General features: G+C 44.2%; 1 non-coding gene across 1 annotated transcript; it reads right to left on the reverse strand.

Annotated features, from left to right (window-relative positions):
• Positions 1-1,171: 1,171 nt before the first annotated feature.
• On the reverse strand, positions 1,172-1,311 carry LOC114808449. Its single transcript, XR_003756297.1, has one exon. It is a non-coding gene; the product is annotated as a small nucleolar RNA SNORA7 (small nucleolar RNA).
• Positions 1,312-20,862: the final 19,551 nt, after the last annotated feature.

The raw sequence follows: 20,862 nt of genomic DNA on the forward strand, positions 1-20,862 counted from the left end.
ACTCCTCACTCTTGGCTTCAAAGCTCTCCATCCCCTGGCCCACTCCTACCTCACCTCCCTTCTCTCTTTCTACTGCCCACCCTGTACACTCCTCTCCTCTGCCGCTCACCTCCTCACTGTCCCCCGTTCAAGCCTATCCGGCCATCGGCCCCTGGCCCATGTCCTACCACTCTCCTGGGAATGCCCTCCCTCCTCACCTCTCCCAAACTAACTCTCTTCCCCTCTTCAAAGCCCTACTGAGAGCTCACCTCGTCCAAGAGGCCTTCCCAGACTGAGCTCCCCCCTTCTCCCTCTGCTCCTCCTCCACCCTCTGCTCCTCCCCCTCCCCCCTTCACCTCCCCTCAGCAGAGCCACCTTCCCATCTGCTCCCTCTCCTCTCCCCAGCCCACCCTCTGCTCCTCCCCCTCCCTCCCTCCTTCCCCTCCCCTCAGCACTGTCCTCATTTGTATATATTATTTATTACCCTATTTATTCTGTTAATGAGATGTACATCCCCTTGATTCTATTTATTGTGATAATGTTGTCTTGTTTTTGTTTTGTTCTGTTTTGCTTTGTGGTCTGTCTCCCTCAATTAGACAGTGAGCCCATCATTGGGCAGGTATTGTCTTTATCTGTTGCTGAATTGTACATTCCAAGCTCTTAGAACAGTGCTTTGCAAATAGTAAGCGCTCAATAAATACTATTGAATGAATGAATGAATGAACTTCAAGAGAATCTGGAAGAAATAAGAATTGCCTCCCTAGAAAAAGTCGACGTCATGCAAATGCTGGAAACTCCGCAGTTTTGAATTGACTGCAGGAATGAATAGAAGTAAATCTAAGCAAAAGCATTATGGTAGAAATGGATTTCATTATGTTTTTACTTTTAGCAATTTTTCATAGACACAGAAAAAGAAGAACTAAGAAATGCCTTTGTGTCCTTAAAACTGCACCAGGAGGTGATTTGTCTTGTTTTATGCCATCGAGTTGTTTCCAACCCATAGCGACACCACAGACACATCTCTCCCAGAACACCCCACTCTCCATCTGCAATTGTTCTGGCAGTGTATCCATAGAGTTTTCTTAGTAAAAATATGGAAGTGGTTTACCAGTGCCACCATCTGCATGGTAAACTCAAGTCTCTGCCCTCGACTCTCTCCCATGCCACTGTCTCCCAGCATGGGTGAGTTTTGATTTATAGCAGATTGCCTTCCACTCGCTAGCCACTGGCCAAGCTAGGAATGGAATGTGTATATGCCTCTGCTCGACTCTCCCTCTCTTAGCTGAGACTGGTAGAGTACTGGAAACGCTCCAGGTGCAACCCTGAAAGAGGCAGGCGGTGATTACCAAACTGAAAAGGACTACTATTGAAAGGGAATCTGAGAAGCTGGATAGTCAAGAAAAGTTAAAGAAAACCACTAAATGAGTTGCAGCCTAAGTTAAGGAACATTTTTTGTTAAGGCTGAATGTGTTCTCCATAGGACTAGAAGGCTTTTGTCCTCAGGGAAAGAATTCCATATGTATAGTAGAAATATGCAAAACTTATATGAAAGAGTTGGAAAGCTGTTTTCACACCCATGTGAAGCCCTTCATTTTTGAGAAGCAGTGTGACCCAGTGGAAAGAGCACAGGCCTCAGAATCAGAGTTCCTGGGTTCTAATATCGGCTCTGCCACTTGCCTGCTGTGTGACTTTGGGAAAGCCATTTAACTTCTGGGTATCAGTTCCCTCATCTCCAAAATGGGGATTCTCCTTCCTACTTAGATGGTGAGCCCCATATGGGACCTGACTATCTTTACCCCAGCACTTAGTAGAGTGCTTGGCACATAGTAAGCCCTAAAGTGTTTAACAAATACCACAAAAACATTATTGTTATTATTATTAGTAGTAGTATTTCTAATAATAACAATAATGAATAATTTAACCTAAAATGTTGTGACTTGAGTCTATGGTTTTATTTAGACTATAGCTTATTCTTACATTTCTGGAATTTTATTATATAATTAACCAGCAGTTGACTATCTCAACTTCTCAGCAATCAATCAGTGGTATTTTAGTGCTTGCTGTGTGCAGAGCAATGTACCAAACACTTGGGAGAGTACAGTACATCAATCAATCATATTTATTGAGCACTTACTATGGGCAGAGCATTGTAGAAAAGCACTTGGGACCATACAATACAAGAGATTTACCGACATGTTCCCTGTCCTCAAGGGACTAGGGACTCCCAGTCTAGAGCGGGGGAGACTGACATTAAAATATATTTCAGATAGGGGAAATACTGTATAAGTATATGTACTGTCAGGTGAATATCTAGATTTTATTGGATACAGATCCAAGTGTGTAGGCAATGCAGAAGGGAGAGCAAATAGGAGAAATGAGAGAAAGGAAAGCCTCTTGGAGGAGATGTGATTTTTTGGGAGGGTTTTGAAGGGGGGGTAAGTGGTGGTCTACTGTATAAAGAGGGTGGGAATTCCAGGCCAGAGGGAAGACATGGGTAAGAGGTTGGTAGTAAAATAGATGAAATCAAAGTACAGTGAATAGGTTGGCATTAGAGGAGTGAAGTGTGTGGGCTGAGTTGTAGTATTCATTCATTGATTCATTCATTCATTCATTCATTCGTATTTATTGAGCACTTACTGTGTGCAGGAGCACTGTACTAAGTGCTTGGGAGAGTACACCTCAAGGATAAACAGTCACATTCCCCTCCCACAACGAGCTTACAGTCTACAGTGGTGGAGATAGACATCAATACAAATAAATAAAATTACAGATATGTACATAAGTACTGTGGCAAAGGGAGCAAGTCAGGGCAACACAGAATCGAGTGGGAGATGAGGAAAAGTGGGGCTTAGTCTGGGAAGGCCTCAAGGAGGAGCTGTGCCTTCAAGAAGGCTTTGAAGGGGAGAGAGTAATTGTCTGTTGGATTTGAGGGGGGAGGGCATCCCAGACCAGAGGCACAATGTGGGCCAGAGGTCAGCAGCAAGATAGGCGAGATTGAGGCATAGCAAGAAGGTTAGCACTAGAGGAGCAAAGTGTGTGGGCTGGGTTATAGAAGGAGAGAAGAGAGGTGACGTAGGAGGGTGCAAGGTGGTGGAGTGCTTTAAGGCCAATGGTGAGGAGTTTTTGTTTGATCCGGAGGTGGATAGGCAACCACTGGAGATTTTTGAGGAGGGGGATGACATGTCCTGAACATTTTTGTAGAACGATGATCCAGGCAGTGTCATGAAGGATGGACTGGAATCTGGAGAGACAGGAGGTTGGGAGGTCAGCAAGGAGGCTGATGCAGTAATCTAGGCAGGACAGGATGAGTGATTGTATTAACATGGTAGCAGTTTGGATGGAGAGGAAAGGGCAGATTTTAGCGATGTTGTGAATGTGGGACCAGCAGAATTTGGTGATGGATTGAATATGTGTGTTGCATGAGAGAGAGGAGTCAAGGATAACACCAAGGTTATAGGCTTGTGAGACGGGAAGGATGGTGGTGTTGTCTACAGTGAGGGGAAGATCAGGAAGAGGACAGGGTTTGGGTGGGAAGATAAGGAGCTCTGTTTTGGATATGTTAAGTTTGAGGTGATGGGAGGACATCGAAGTAGAGATGTCTTGAAGGCAGCAGGAGATGCGAGCCCGGAAAGAGGGAGAGCGATCAGGGGAGGCAATAAATCCTAGTGGAAAGAGCACAGGCCTGGGAGTAAGAAGCTCTGGGTTATAATCCCAGCTCTGCCACTTGTGTGCTGTGTGATCTTGGTCAAGCCATTTCTCTGTGCCTCAGTTTCCTCAAGTGGAAAATGGGGAAAATGCTTCCCCCATAGGCTGTGAGGTCCATGTGTGGCAGAGATTGGGTCTGGCCTGATGATTTGAATCTACCCCAACACTTAATAAAGTGCTTAAGCAGCATGGCCTAATGGCAAGAGCATGGGCCTGAGAGCCAGAGAACATGGGCTCTAATCCTGGCCCTACCACTTGTCTGCTGTGTGACCTTGGGCAAGTCACTTCACTTCTCTGGGCCTCAGTTACCTCATCTGTAAAATGGGGATTAAGACTGTGATCCCCATGTGGGACAGGTACTGTGTCCAACCTGATTACCTTGCATCTACCTTAGTGCTTAGAACAGGCACATAGGCACATAGTAAGCGCTTAACCAATGCCATTATTATTATTATTGATAATAAGAAATACCACAATTATTATGCTCTTGTTCTTGGGGGAGGATCACAGTAACTCCCCCTCCTTAAGGCCAACTCTGCATCTAGCATCTTGAGGCCCAAAGTTATCTTTCCATTCCTGATCTCTTTTTTTCTTTTTGACTGGCACCCCCAGTCTTTTATTCTGATATTTGCTGACTTGTGTGGGTTGGCTGGCTGTTCAAATTGAGAAAATTGTTGCCCTAGGCAACACATCCAGCATATTATGGACAATTTTACCCTACTCTGAAGTGCTGCTCTTGCTGAGTAGGAAACAGAGGAGGTAGTGGGTAAGGTGACTAGATGGTTTGAGCTGTCCTGTGTGGCTGACCTGAAAAATGAAACTTCTGAACTTCTAAAAAGATTTTATAACAGGCATCAAGCTGCAGAGCAGAAATAGCTTACTGCAGTCATCTGGGAAGGGGACTATTAGGGTCAGTATCAAGGACAATCCACACAAGAGGGTCCCCTCTCAGAGGTAGAGTGCTATAGGCTTGTGGGCCATTGATCTGAACCAATATAGGATACTGTTCTTAAATTAATAGTTCACATTCAAGGAAAGCCTACCCTCTCAACTTTTTTAAAGTTTCTATTTTAAAAGGTCCACGTCTACATCAAACGGTTTTAAATAGTTTTAAAGCGCTCAATCACCTTGTGGGGCCCCTCCTATCTTATCTCTCTGGTATCCTACTCCAACCCAGCCTGCACACTTCACTCCTCTAATACCACTGTACCTGTATCTTGTCGCTGACCCCTCATCCACGTCCTGCCTCTAGCCTGGAACTCACTCCTCCTTGATGTGTGACAGATCACTACTCTGCCCAGCTTCAAAACCTTATTAAAATCACATCTCCTCCCAGAGGCTTTCCCCAACTAAGCCCTTATTTTCCCCTACTCCCTTTCCCATCAGCCTCACCCTTGCTCTTGGATTTCTACCCTTCATTCACACCATCCCCCAACCTCAGCCCCACAGCACTTATGTACATAATGGGAATTTATTTTAATGTCTGTCTCCCCATCTAGACTGTAAACTCCTTGTAGGCATGGCATGTATCTACCAATTCTGTTATATTGTTCTCTCAAGTGCTTAGTACAGTGCTCTGCACAAGGTAAGTGCTTAATAAATATGATTGATTGATCTGTGACATCAGATTTTTAGAATGTAAAGCAAGTGGTTAACTGAATTCTTCAGATGCTTTCAGTATGTGAAGGGTCACTCAGAAATGGATCATCTCTGGGCCAAATTGAACTGTCAGAAAGACCAGAAGAACTTAGTGTTGGAAACAGGAAGAGAATTGCTAAAAAAGAAGGAAAAGCTAGCAGAAGAGACCATACTACTAAAAGAGATAGTAAGTGTCAAACTTTCTGCAGACTTTTCTGAAAGGATCAGTATGGAATTTTTGAAAGTCATTTGTGGTAGAGTCATCGTTGCTGCAAAATAGATGTATTTGGACCATCTGCTTTTATTTTTTTTTACTGTTAAGTTTGTTGCACCATCATAACCACTTCAATCTACCAAACTGTTTTCAGTAGTGGTGGATGCAAAATGGAAACAGGTATGAAGCAGTGTGCCTCAATGGAAAGAACACGGGCTGGGGAGTCATAGGCCATGGGTTCAAATTCCGGCTCTGCCACTTGTCAACTGTGTGACTTTGGGAAAGTCACTTCACTTCTCTGTGCCTCAGTTCCATCAACTGTCAAATGGGGATTAAGACTGTGAGCCCCACGTGGGACAACCTGATCACCTTGTATCCTCCCCAGCGCTTAGAACAGTGCTTTGCATGTAGTAAGCACTTAACAAATGCCATTATTATTATCATTATGCTTTAAATGCTTATAGAATCACACAACATCATTGCTGTTATTCATGTAAAGTTGGGAGTAAGATGCTTTGACAAATTGATGGTTCAGGAGATGGGAGTCCCACCTGTCCCTGAGGTGGTAAGGGTCGGGGAGACGATGTGGTAAGGGGCTTCCCACCACTTCTGTGGATCTCTGAGCACTTAGTACAGTGCTCAGCACACTGTATGTGCTCAGTAAATACCACTGATTGACTGACTGATCGATCTATCTTCTCTGGTACCCCTAAGATGGTGAGTCCCATATGTGACAGGGACTGTGTCCAACCTAATTATCTTGTATCTGTCCCAGTGTTTAGTACAGTGCTTGGCACATAGTAAGAGTTCAACAGATATCATAGTTGCCAAAGTTAATATTTTTTGTTTCTTTTATACTTTCCAAGGACTTAGTACCATGCATTGCACCCAGTGGCACTCAATAAATGTCATTACTACCATAAAACACTCATGTCTTTGGTCTCCTCTTTGGCTGACCAACTCCAGATGCTTCTGTTTACAATCAATCAATCAATCAATGGTATTTACTGAGAACCTACTGTACTAAGGTCTTGGGAGAGTTGCTTATAGTCTAGAAGGGGAGACAGACATTAATATAAATAAATACATTACGGATATGTACACTAGTGCTGTGGGCTGAGGGTGGGGTGATTAAGGGTGTAAATCCAAGTGCAAGGGTGAAACATAAGGGAGGGGGAGTAGGGGGCATGAAGACAGTCGGAGAAGGCCTCTTGGAGGAGATGTGACTTTTTAATAAGGCTTTGAGGAGAGTGATGGTTTACCATTGAAAGAGACCTAGACTCTGGACTCTGCTGCCAGTGCTTCCCCCCTGCTCTGAGTGAATATTCCTTTGTTAGACTACTCCCCTCTGGATTCTTCCATTTACACATTCTTGGTGGACTTGCTTGGAGACCTCAAGTCGAAGGGGAGGCTGAGTGTGCAAAAGCACTGTAGCAGTAGTCAGCAAAGAGCTGTTGTGGACGGGGAACAATTTTGAGTTCAGTTGCCTGACAATCCAGTCAGTAGCTTTCAGTTAAACCTGATCTACTAAACAGTTTGCAGTATATAAATGTGATAACTAGAACAAAAAGGCCCAGAAATCTTGATTCCTGCAACACTGCTATAAATCTAGGCTCAGTACTTTTGTGTTCAACCTGATTAGTTTGTATCTATCCCAGCACTTAGTACAGTGCTTGGCACATGGTAAGCACTTAACAAATGCCTCAACTATTGCTTGGCCTCACCTTAGCCTTAGATGACTAAAGTCCACTATATTTTCTCCTGCTCTGTTCCTTCCCCAACTCCCAGATAATTTACTAACCCCCCACCCCCACCCCTGGAACCCCTACTATGGATGGACAACAGAGACTGGTACTGTCAGGTGAGCAGCACTAAAACATTCATATCAAATGATGCCAAATATCTAAATTTAAGTCTGATGCATGAACTAAATACAGGGAGCGAAAAGCAGTGTGGCCTAGTGGCTAGAGGGCGGGCCTAGGAGTCAGAAGGACCTGAGTTTTAATCCCAGCTCCACCATTTGTCCACCATGTGACCTCGGGCAAGTCACTTCACTTTTCTGTGCCTCAGTTCCCTCATCTGTAAAGTGGAGTTTAAGACTTTGAGGCCCAGGTGAGCCATGGACTGAGTCCAACCTGATAAACTTGTACCTACCAGTTATTGAATTCCTTTTTTACAGCTGAGGAAACTGAGGCAAAGAGAAGTGAAGTGACTTGTTCAAGGTCATAGAGCTAGTATTTGACAGAGCTGGGATTAGAACCCAGGTCTTCCAACTCCCAGAAGCAGCGTGGCTTAATGGAAAGAGCATGGGAGTCAGAGATGTGGGTTCTAATCCCGGCTCTGCCACTTGTCTTCTGTGTGATCGTGGGTAAGTCACTTAACTTCTCTGTGCCTCAGTTACTTCATCTGTAAAATGGGGATTAAAAGTGTGAAAGTAAAAGTGTCCCCACGAGGGACAATCTAATTACCCTGTATCTACCCCAGCGCTTAGAACAGTGCTTGGCATATAGTAAGCGCTTAAAAAATACCATTATTGTTATTATTATTATTATTCCACTAGGCCACACTGCTTTCCCAGAGCAAAGTGTTCCCAGGAAAATTTGAATGAGCTTTGTTTGTCAGTCAATCTTGTGGTATTTATTGAGTGCTTACTGTGTACAGAGCCCTGTACTAAGCACTTGGCAAAGTACAGTCCAAAAGACACGTTCCCTGTCCACAAGGAACTCACAGTTTGCGGGGGGAGATAGACAGTAACCAGTCAATCAATGGTATTTATTAGGTGCTTACACTATGCAGAACACTGGACTAAGTTCTTGGGAGACTACAATCCAACAGAGTTAGTTAGTTAGCTCCCTGCCCACAAGGAGTTTACAGTCTAGAGCTGACAGTTCATCTGACTCTTGAATCGGCCTTCTCCAGAGTCACCAGTTAGAACCAGCACTGAGTAACTCATGAGCTCATGTATTGGAGGGTTGGAAATGGATACACAGACTCGAGGGTTATGGGTAATGGAAACAGGTTTGTTAAGATGATAGCACAAAGAACCCGTGGTAGGTAACGCTCAGGAGCAAAGCTATCCCTAGGCTAATAAGCAATAAATACATTGGTCAAGCACAGTAGTAGTACAGTGCTTTGCACCTAGTAGGTGCTCAATAAATACGATTGAATGAATTGGTCAGTACGGTACCCCACCTCTAGCAGCTGGTAAAACTGGGAAGGAGAAACCGGTTGTCTCCTTGGGCTACCGCTTAAACCACCCCAAAAGGACTTCCTTTCCAGTAATCCCAAACGGGCTTCCTTTCAAGTTCCTGGGTCAAGTTCCTAGAATACACACTCCTCCTAGGTCCAGAGAGGATGTCTTATCGGTCTCTCAGCTCCATACAAGGTCTGACAGAGTGGGCATCCCTGACTCTGGGTAGAGGTGACTCACCGCATCAGTGTGACAGATGTTTTTGTGATCTACTACAAAGAGTTTGTGGAGATATACCTTGCCTGACCCTCTTCCCTTCTGTTGGCCATATTTGGGAAGAAAAAGGATCTTGTGACAAGATCCATTCTCATTCCGAGTCTAATTGTTCAGCCTTATTGCTCACCCAGCCTCTCCGGGGTCGATAGGGCCCAGAACTAAGGGAAATGTTAATGCTTCTTATCGCTCACTACCAGCCCCTCTAGAGCTAGTGAGCTAAGCTCGTTAGCCTGGCCAGGGTGTGACTGGTCACATCCAGAATCTCCTCCCCAACCCAATCTTCCACCTGTTAATATAATAATAATAATAATAATAATGATGGTATTTGTTAAGCGCTTACTATGTGGAAAGCACTGTTCTAAGCACTGGATTACAAGCAAGGTGTTTCAAACAGAAACTCCTCACCATCAGCTTTGAAGTACTCAACCAACTCTCCCCATCCTACCTCACCTCACTGATTTCCTACTATAACCCACCCCACACACTCCACTCCTCTACTGCCAGCTTACTCACTGTATCCCCATCTCGTCTATCTTACCATCGACCCATTTCCCACACCCTCCCCCTCCACGTATGCCACTATTTCCCACTTTCAAACCCTTATTAAGGTCATATCTCTTCCAAGACGCCTTTCCTGAGCCCTCTTTTCCCCAGCTCTCTCTCCTTTCTGAGCCTTTCATGCCCTTGGATCTGTGATCTTTGGGCATTTGGCATTTAACCACCCTCAACCTCACAGCACTTACCAACATATCTATAAATTATGTATTATAAATAATTAATTTATATGAATATGAATGTGTCTGCCAAGTCTGTTGGATTGTAAACTCCCAAGCACTGAGTACAGTGCTCTGTACTCTGTACGCTGTAGGCGCTCAATAAATACCACTGATGATGATGATGGCGATGATGAAGTTGATGATGAAGTTATGAGTTTAGATGGATCCTGGGAAAAAGAGCTGCAGTTCTGGAGGTTGGCTCTGATCTGCTTAGGCCCTTATAAGAATCCCCAGCAGAGGGGAATTGGGTGATGATTGTTTCTTTATTTCTGTTCTGGATTTCAAGACCACAGCTGAGATCAAGGAGGAAAATGAATCAAAGCAGGGTGTTTCTGATGAAGCAAATTTACATCTGGCCCTCTTAGAGGGGGTCCATGAGAACAAACCTGTGAAAACGAAGGCAGATTGGAAAGCTTGTGCGGGCCTGCCCCTGTTGGAGGAACAAGGCAGTTCCCAAACAGAACAGAGGGTTTAGAAATGGTAAGACCTATCAGAAGCAATCCTCTCAAAAGAAGAGGTCCTATGATTGTAACCAATGTGGGAAAGCCTTCCTTTTTCCCTTATCCTTCGTTTACCATAAGAATGCCCACACTGGAGAGAAACCCTACAAATGTGACATATGTGGAAAAGCCTGTGATGATCCCTCAACCCCAAACAGACATCTCAAGTTTCACATCACAGTGAAATCCTACACATGCAACCAATGTGGAAAAGCCTACTGTGACCCTTGCACCCTGAGGAGACATCAGAGGATTCATAAAACAGCGAAACCCTACAAATGTAACAAATGAAGAAAGGACTTCATGAATCCTTCTTGCTTTATTGGACCCCACAAAATCCACATGGCAGAGAAACCGTACAAATGTGACAAATGCGGCAGAGCCTTCAGTAACACCTCAAACCTTTATTATTATTATCAAGTGCTGTCAAGCCATTTCTGATTCGTATTGACTCTATGGATATATTTTCTCCAGAACATCCTGTCTTCTACAACAATTTATAACTTTTCTAACGGTTCTTCCATTATCGTTGTTATCGCCTCTATCCATCTAGATACTGGGCTGCCTTTTCCACATTTTCCCTGGACATTTCCTAGCATGAGTGTCTTCTCCAGAGAATTAGTCCTCCTGATTATGTGCCCACAATGAGCTAATCTAAATTGAGTCATATGGCCTTCCAAAGACCACTTTGGCTTTATTTGCTCCAAAATCTATTTGTTTGTTTTTCAGGTAGTCCATGGTATTTGCAAAAGCTTTCTCCAACACGTCATTTCAAAAGCATCAATGCTCTTTCTATTCTGGTTTTTTTTTTCACTGTCCAGCTTTCGGATCCATACACTATCACTGGTAACACCATAGAATCGACAATTTGTACTTTTGTGGCAATTGTTACATCAGCACATTTCATGACTTTTTCCAGGCTCTTCATAGCAAGTCTTCCTAACATTAATTTTTGGCATACTTCGTAAATTTTATTATTGCTTATCGGTATCAGGAGAGAAATATTGTCAATTATTTCAATCTTCTCTCCATCCTCTACAAATGAGTTAAAACTTCCAGTTGTCATGATCTTTGTTTTCTTGACATTCAAATGTAAGCCCAACTTTTTGCTCTGTTCCTTAACTTTTAATACTAAGCCCTTCAAATCTTCTTCACTTTCTGCTAGTAGGGTAGTATCATCAGCATAACGAAAATTGTTTATATTCCTTCCTCCAATCTTTACTCCCCATTCATCTTCTTCCAATCTGGCTTCTCTCCTGCCTTACCTTGGCAGGAGAATTTGTGTACACCAAGGAAGCTTAGAGCTATGCCACTGAGAGATACTCTCACTAGGGTAACCCATAATGGAAAGGTGTAAGCAGAAGCATCAAAGATGATTCACCTGTGCTGGGCAGCAGCAGCATGGGAAAGAGTAGATGATTAAATGATCAAAATGTTGATCATAGACAATGGCAGAGACTCAAGTTTTCACTGTGCAGAAGGAGGCAATGGTAAACCACTTCTGTGGATTCTACGGATATACATACCAGAACAACTACAGATATAGGGCTGGAAGATGAGCCCCTCAGGTTGGAAGGCACTGCATGAGCTACTGGGGATGAGCAAAGGATGTCTCAGAGTATCATGGGTGTTTATGACATGGCCAGAATAAAGCCTTTGGGACATCTGGTTGCTGATGTTGCCATATGAGAAATGAGTATCCGCAGATGTAAAGGTACTCTTATTACTGGAACATGGAGTATGCAGAGTATGAACCAGGGAAAGCTGGAAATAGTCAAGAATGATATGGTCCGATTGAAGATCGACATCCTAGGAGTAAGTGAACTGAATGGACTGGTATTGGGCTTTTCCAATCAAATAAGCATATCATCTATTACTCTGCTCATGCTGAAAAATGAAGAAATGGTGTAGCAGTAATTGTGACAAACCTTACTACGCATCAGAAAATTCACACTGGGGAAGAATGCTACAAATGTCACAACTGCAGAAAAGCTTGCTGTCATTGCTCTACCCTGATCGTTCACAGAGAAGAAAAAACCTACGAATGTGATGAATGAGGAAAAGCCTTCAAGCATCCCTCAATTCTTAGAAATCACTGGAAAAATCATATGTTCACAGAGCCCTTCAAATGTGGTGAATGTGGAAAAGCTTTCAGTTGGCAGTCAACTCTTAGTGCACATCGCAAGATTCACACCTGAGAGAGAGTGTACAGATGTAAGGAATGTGGGAAAACCTTCATTATGTCTTTGACCCTTATCAAACATCAAATAATTCATTCTGGAGAAAGGCCCTACAAATGTAGTAAATGTGAAAAAACCTACTGTAATGCCTCCAACTGAATAAATGTGAAACCCTACAAATGTAACGAGTGCAGGAATGCTTCATTAATCACTGTCCTCTCACTGGCCATCAGAAAAGTCACACTGGAGAGAGACTGTACAAATGCAACGACTGTGGGAAAGCCTTCAGTGATCCCTCAACTCTTAGACAACTCTAGAAGACTCATACTCAAATCAAACCCTTAAAGTATGAGTATATACATTATTCATCAGAGAATTCACACTGGAGAGAAACCCTACAAATGCAGTGAATGTGGTAAAACATACTTTCATCACTCGCGCCTTGCTATATATGTACATATCAACTGCCATTAAGTTGCTTCCAATTCATAGCAACTTTATGGACATATTTTCTGCAGACTGTCCTGTCTTCTGCCATAATCCATAACCTTGATAACAGGTCTTCTGTTGTTATGATTATAGTGTTTATCCATCTAACTGCTGGCCTACCTCTTCCATGTTTTCCTTGCATTTTTCCTAGCATTAGTATCTTCTCCAAGGAATTAGTCCTTCTGATGATGTGTCCAAAATATGCTCATCTAAGTTGAGTCATTTGGCCTTCTAAAGACTACATTGGCTTAATTTGCTCCAGAAACCATTGGTTTGTTTTCGGGGCAGTCCAAGGTATTTGCAAAAGCCTTCTCCAACACCACATTTCAAAAGAATCAATGCTCTTTCTATCCTGTTTTTTCACCGTCCAGCTTTCAGATCCCTACAGTGTCAGTGGGAATACCATAGAATTAACAATTTGTATTTTTGTGGCAATTGTTACATTAGCACATTTCATGATTTTTTTGCAGGCTCTTCATGGCAGATTTTTCTAGCATTAATCTTCAACATACTTCTTGACTACTCTGTGCCTTTGTTATTCATTATCAATCCCAGGAGAGAAAAATTATCAACTATTTCAATCCTCTCTCCATCCACTAGAGATGTGTTAAAACTTCCAGTTGTCACGATCTTTTTCTTGACTTTGAAATGCTGACCCTCCTTTTTGTTCTGCTCCTTAACTCTTAATGAAATCAAATCTTCTTCACTTTCTGCTAGTAGGGGAGTATCATCAGCATAAGGAAGATTATTTGTATTCCTTCCTCTAATCTTTACTCCCTGTTCATTTTTATAATAATAATAATAATAATGATGATGGCATTTGTTAAGCACTTACTATGTGCTAAGCACTGTTCTAAGTGCCGGGGTGGATACAAAGTAATCAGGTTGTCCTACGTGGATAGTCTTAATCCCCATTTTACAGATGAGATCACTGAGGCACAGAGAAGTTAAGTGACTTGCCCGAAGTCCACAGCAGACAAGTGGTGGAGTCGGGATTAGAACCCACGACCTCTGGCTCCCAAGCCCGTGCTCTTTCCACTAAGCCATGCTGCTTCTCATTTTATCCAATGAAGCGTCTCTCCTTACATATCTGACATACAGAATGAACAGATAAAGCGATAGAATACATCCTAATCTTACTCCCTTGCTAATGGGAAACTAATATGTTTCTCCATATTCTGTCCTTACTGGGCTATATTAATGCAATTAAATGGTCCTGCATAACCATTTTCCTTAATGTGCTCCAGAGCTTCCCATGTTCCATGTGGTCAAAGGCCCTTCTGTAATTGATAAAGCACATGTTGACTTCCTTTTGATAGTCTCTCATCCTTTCAATTATCCAGTGGACATCAGCAATAATATCTCAAGTCCCTCGTCCTTTCCGAAATCCTGCTTGAACATTGGGCAATTCACATTCCATGTAGGTTTCCATTCAATATTATATGATTTTTAGTAATACCTTGCTAGCACGTGAAATCAAGGAAATTGCTCGATATCTGTTGCATTTTGTTGAATTTCCTTTCCTTGGTATTGGAGCCTGAACTAATCTCTTCCAATCATATGGCCACTGAGTGGTTAGCCATACCTGTTGACATAATTTGGTAAGGACTTTAACTGATTCTTCTCCAGCTTCCTGAAACACCTCAGTAGGGAGCCTATCAAAGCCAGGTGCCTTATTTTGGGCAAGATGGAATAAAGCTGATCTAACTTCACTTTCCATGGTGAGTGGTTCTAATTCATAAGGAACTTCTTCAATTGTTTTTGTATATTGCTATCCTTCTGATATAGTTCCTGGATATATTCTTTCCATCACTGCTTGATTCCGTTAGCATCATTTATCGTCAGTCCATCTTTGCTTTTGACAAAGCCAATCCGAGGACGAAATGTTCCCTTGATTTCCTTAATCTTCTGAAATAATGATCCTGTCCATCCACATTTGTTATTGACTTCCATTTCTTTACATTCGCTATCATAATATTCCCGTTTGTCCTTCCTGGCAGAGTGTTAGAATTCTTGGCTCATTTCTTTAACCAGGTTCTTTTGTCCTCTAATTTTTGCTTCCTTCCTTTTTTCCTGGCAACTTCCAGAGTTATGTTCAACATCCATTTTGAATGTTTCATGACCTTTCACCTTCTTTCGTGGTGACATTTTTAATCTCCATCACAATTTTCTCTGGTTCTTTGTCCGTGAGGTTAAGTACCTTAAGTTGAGTTTTTTACATGATCCTTAAATGCAGGGGGAATATTTGTCAGGTTTTTTGGGGGGGCAACTGTAAGGCATGGTTGATGTTTCTAAGTTTTAGCCTGAGTTTACACATTAACACAATAACACTTCATGATCTGTTTCACAATCTGCTTCAGGCCATGTTTTTGAGGCCAAATGAGAATTCCTCCATCTCTTTCTACAAATGAAAGTCTTTCTGATTTCTATGTAGTCCATCTGCTGAAGTCTATGTGTAGTCGTCGTTTAGGTTGGTTGTGAAGAAGGTGCTGGCAATAAAGAAGTCTTTCAATTCACAGAAATCAATGTTGATCTCTGGCTTGATTCTTATTTCCAAATTCATATTATCCAACAACCTTCATTTCCATTCCATTACCAACTTTTTCCCAATCCCCAGTGACAAGCAACACATCTTGCTTTCAGCTTTTATCAGTCTCCCTCCGAACTTCATCATAAAACCTATTTCTTCTCATTCCGCATCTGCTGTTGGAGTGTATACATACCTGAAGTACTATCCTAATTCATTCATTCAATCGTATTTATTGAGAGCTTACTATGTGCAGAGCACTGTACTAAGAACTTGGAGTGTACAATTCAGCAACAGATAGAGACAATCCCTGCCCAACAAAGGGCTCACAGTCTAAACGGGGGAGACAGACAGCAAAGCAAAACAAAACAAAACAAGTAGTCTGGCGTCAATATCATCAAGATAAATAGAATCATAGATTCTGGGCTGTGGGAAGGGGAAGGGGGAAGAATAGAGGGAGTGAGTAGGAGGAATGGAGAGGGGAAGAGGGAGAGCTCTGTCTGGGAAGACCTTCTGGAGGACGTGAGCTCTCAGTAGGCCTTTGAAGAGGGGAAGAGAGTTAGTTTGGCTCATGTAAGGAGGGAGGGCATTCCAGGTCAGTGGTAGGACGTGGGCCAGGAGTCGATGGCGGCACAGGCGAGAATGAGGCCTAGTGAGGAGGTTAGTGGCAGAGGAGCGGAATGTATGGGGTGGGCTGTAGAAGGAGAGAAGAGAGGTGAGGTAGGAGGAGGCAAGGTGATGGAGAGCTTTGAAGCCAAGAATGAGGAGTTTTTGCTTCATGCAAAGGCTGATAGGCAACCACTGGAGGTTTTGGAGGAGGGGAGTGACATGCCCAGAGCGTTTCTGTAGAAAGATAATCCGGGTAGCAGAATTAAGAATAGACTGCAGTGGGGAGAGACAGGAGGAAGGGAGATCAGAGAGGAGGCTGGTGCAATAATCCGGTCGGGATATTATGAGAGCTTGTACCAGCAGGGTAGCAGTTTGGATGGGGAGGAAAGGGTGGATCTTGGCGATGTTGTGAAGGTGAGACCGGCAGGTTTTGGTGACAGATTGGATGTGTGGGGTGAATGAGAGAGCAGAGTCAAGGATGACACCAAAGTTGTGGGCCTGTGAGATGGGAAGAATGGTAGTGCCGTCCACAGTGACGGGGAGGACAGGGAGAGGACAGGGTTTGGGAGGCAAGATAAGGAGCTCAGTCTTTGACACGTTGAGTTTTAGGTGGCAGGCAGACATCCAGGTGAGGATGTCCTGAAGGCAGGAGGAGATACGAGCCTGGAAGGAGGGGGAGAGAACAGGGGAGGAGCTGTAGATTTGGGTGTCATCTGCGTAGAGATGATAGTTGAAGCCATGGGAGCGAATGAGTTCACCAAGGGAGTGAGTATAGATGGAGAACAGAAGGGGACCAAAAAGTGACCCTTAAGGAACCCCTACAGTTAGGGGATGGGAAAAGGGAGGAGGAGCCCGTGAAGGAGACCGAGAATGAACGGCCAGAGAAATAAGAGGAGAACCAGGAGAGGACGGAGTCCGTGAAGCCAAGGTTGGATAAAATGTTGAAGAGGAGGGGATGGTCAACAGTGTCAAAGGCAGCTGAGCGGTCGAGGAGGATTAGGAGAGAGTAGGAGCCACTGGACCTGGCAAGAAGGAGGTCATTGGTGACCTTTGAGAGGGCAGTTTCGATGGAGTGGAGGGGACCAAAGCCAGATTGGAGGGGGTCCAGGAGAGAGTTAGAGTTGAGGAATTCAAGGCAGCGAGTGTAGACGACTCGTTCCAGGAGTTTGGAAAGGAAGGGTATCACCTCTATGCTGATGACACCCAAATCTACATCTCCATCACTGAACTCTCTCCCTCTCTGCAATCTTATATTTTCTTCTGCCTTCAAGTCATCTCTACCTGGATGTCCTCCTGACATTTCAAACTTAATATGGCTAAAGCTAAACTTATCTTCCCTTCCAAACCCTATCCTCCCACTCACTTTCCAAGCACTGTCGATGGCACCACCATCCTTCCTGCCTCACAAGCCCGTAACCATGGCATTGTCATTGACTCCTCTCTCTCGTTCCACCCACATATTCAACTCATCACTAAATCCCGTCAGTTCTACCTTCACAAATCGCTCAAATCTGCCTTTTTCCTTCTGTCCAAACTACTACCACATTAATGCAAGCACTTATCCTATCCCGTCTTGATTACTTTATCAGCCTCCTGCCTGTCCTCCCTGCTTCCTGTCCATACTCCACTCCAGTCTATACTCCACTCCACTGCAATCCATACTCCACTCCAGTTCATACTCCATTTTGCTGCCCAAATCATTTTCCTTCCAAAAACATTCAGTTCATGTTTCCCCACTCCTCAAGAAACTCCAGTGGTTGCCCATCCACTTTCACATCAAAAAAAAAAAAAACTCCTCACCATTGGCTTTAAAGCACTAATTTCTTTGCCCCCTTAATCTCTTTAATCACCTTAATCACTTAATCACCTTGTCCCAGCCTACCTCACCACGCTACTCTCCTACTACAACCCAGCCCACACACTTCATTCCTCTAATGCTAACTAGCTCACTGTACCTCTATCTCAGCTCTCTCACCACAGACCTCTCACCCACATTTTATATCTGGCCTGGAACGCCCTCCCTCCTCATATCAGACAGATAATTGTTCTCCTCCATTTCAAAACCTTATTGAAGGCACATCTCCTCCAAGAAGCTTTCCCTGACTAAGCCCTCCTCTCTTCTCCCACTCCCTTCTGCATCGCTCTTACTTACTCCTTCATTCCTCCCTCCCATCCCCACAACATATATGTATGTCTGCAATTTATTTATGCAATTTATGTATATTAATGTCTCTCTCCCCCTCTAGACTATGAGCTCACTGTGGACAGGAATTTCTGTTTGTTGTCATATTGTATTCTCTCAAATGCTTAGTACAGCGTTTTGCGCACAGTAAGCACTCAATAAATATGATTGAATGAATGAATGAATGAATGAAATGTGCAAGCACTGTACTAGGGGTCTACACCGGGGTAGGTGCTTAACAAGTACCACAATTATTACTATGACACAGCCCATGATCCAGGGAAGTAGACACTTAACTCATTAGGGAATAGAAACCTAAGTAGCAGACTAACAAGTGGAAGTGGAGCTAATACTTGTGTATCTGACTATAAAGATGAGAATCCCCACCACCCCTTTATTGTTGCACGCTTCATTCCACACCGTGCCCATAGGCATATCGATTCCCATTAAGTAGTACCAGTGGCAGGGAGTGTGGTCATCTTTCGATCTCAAGCAGCTCCTACATAGAGACAGGCAGCAGGAAATTAAGATTACACAAAACAAGGAAAACATCAGGAATACACTCAACAACCTCACTCCCTTAGCCCTCCATCGCTCTCGCACTACTAACCCACAGCCCTGAATCTCCACCACTGTCCACCTCCTTCGCTTTTATGCTCGAGCTTCTGAAAGCTGCTGGCAGAAGTCTAACCGGGCCAACCTTGTTCACTTTAAATTCATCCTTTCTTGCCTTAACTCTAACCTCTCCTCTGCCAGGCAAAACTATTTCTCTTCCCTTACTGACACTCATGCCCATCACCCTCTTCAGCTTTTCCAGTCATTTAACTCCCTCCTCAGGCGCCCTGTTCTTCCCCATCCCCCTTCCTCCACCCCCAACCATCTGGGCACCTGCTTCATTAGGAAAATTAGCACCATCAGGTCTGAGCTCCCAAAAGTCTCCCCTCTCCTTTCTCCATCTCCCTCCCCCGCGGCCCCTCTTCTACTTTCCTATCCTTCCCAGTAGTGTTTTCAGAGGAGATCTTCTCCCTCCTCTCAAGTGTCATCCCCTCTACTTGAGTTTCTGACCCCATTCCCTCTCCCCCTATAAAAACTCCCTATAGAAGCAGCGTGGGTCAGAGGAAAGAGCATGGGCTTTGGAGTCAGGGCTCATGAGTTCGAATCCCAGCTCTGCCACTTGTCGGCTGTGTGACTGTGGGCAAGTCACTTAACTTCTCTGTGCCTCAAGTTCCCTCATCTGTAAAATGGGGATTAAGACTGTGACAACCTGTGGACACCTGATTCCCCTATGTCTACCCCAGCGCTTAGAACAGTGCTCAGTACATAGTAAGCGCTTAACAAATACCAACAACTCTCACCCCTTCCATCTTCCCCTCAATTTTCATCTTCAACCACTCACTCTGCAATGGCTTCTTCCCCTATGAATTCAAACATGCCCATGTCTTCCCCATCCTTAAAAAACCCTTTCTTGACTCCACTGCTCCCTTCAGTTATCGCCCCATCTCCCTCCTACCCTTCCTTTCCAAACTCCTGGAGCAAGTCATCCGCATGCACTGCCTCAAATTCCTCTCCTCCAACTCACTCCTGGACCCCCTCCAATCTGGCTTCCATCCTCCCCACTCGACTAAAACCGCCCTCTCAGACGTCACCAATGACCTCCTTCTTGCTAAATCCAATGGCTCCTACTCTATCCTAATCCTCCTCGACCTCTCACCTGCCTTTGACACTGTTGACCATCCCCTTCTCCTCAACATGTTATTCAACCTTGGCTTCACTGACTCTATTCTCTCTTGGTTCTCCTGTTATCTCTCTGGCTGTTCATTCTCAGTCTCCTTCGTGGGCTCCTCCCCCGCCTCCCATCCCCTAAATGTAGTGGTTCCTCAAGGGTCAGTTCTTGATCCCTTTCCGTCCTCCATCTATACTCACTGCTTTGGTGAGCTCATTCGCTCCCATGGCTTCAACTATCATCTCTACGTGAATGGTACCCAAATCTACTTCTCCCCTGTTCTCTCTCCTTCCCTCCAGGCTCGTATCTCCCCCTGCCTTCAGAACATCTCCACCTGGATGTCCTCCCACCACCTAAAGCTCCACATGTCCAAGACTAAGCTCCTTATCTTTCCTCCCAAACCCCGTCTTCTCCCTGACTTTTCTGTCACTGTGGATGGCACTGCCATCCTTCCCATCTCACAAGCCCACAACCTTGGTGTCATCCTTGCCCCCGCTCTCTTATTCAGCCCACACATGCAATCCATCACCAAAATCTGCTGCTCTCACCTTGACCACATCGCCCTTTACTCTCCATCCAAACTGCTACCTTGTTAGTACAACCACTCATCATATCCCATCTGGATTACTGCATCAGTAATCTCCCAACCTCCTGTCTCTCCGCACTTCAGTCCGTTGCCTGGATTATCTTTCTACAGAAACGCTCTGCGCATATCATGCCCTTCCTCAAAAATCTCCAGTGGTTGCCTATCAACCTCCATGTCAAGGTAGAACTCCTCACTATTGGCTTCAAAGCTCTCCATCACCTTGCCCCCTCCTACCTCACCTCCCTTCTCTCCTTCTACATCCCAGCCCACACACTCCACTCCTCTGGT

The sequence above is a fragment of the Ornithorhynchus anatinus genome, chromosome X5 (genome assembly GCF_004115215.2).
Source record: "Ornithorhynchus anatinus isolate Pmale09 chromosome X5, mOrnAna1.pri.v4, whole genome shotgun sequence".
Taxonomy (NCBI): Eukaryota; Metazoa; Chordata; class Mammalia; order Monotremata; family Ornithorhynchidae; genus Ornithorhynchus; species Ornithorhynchus anatinus.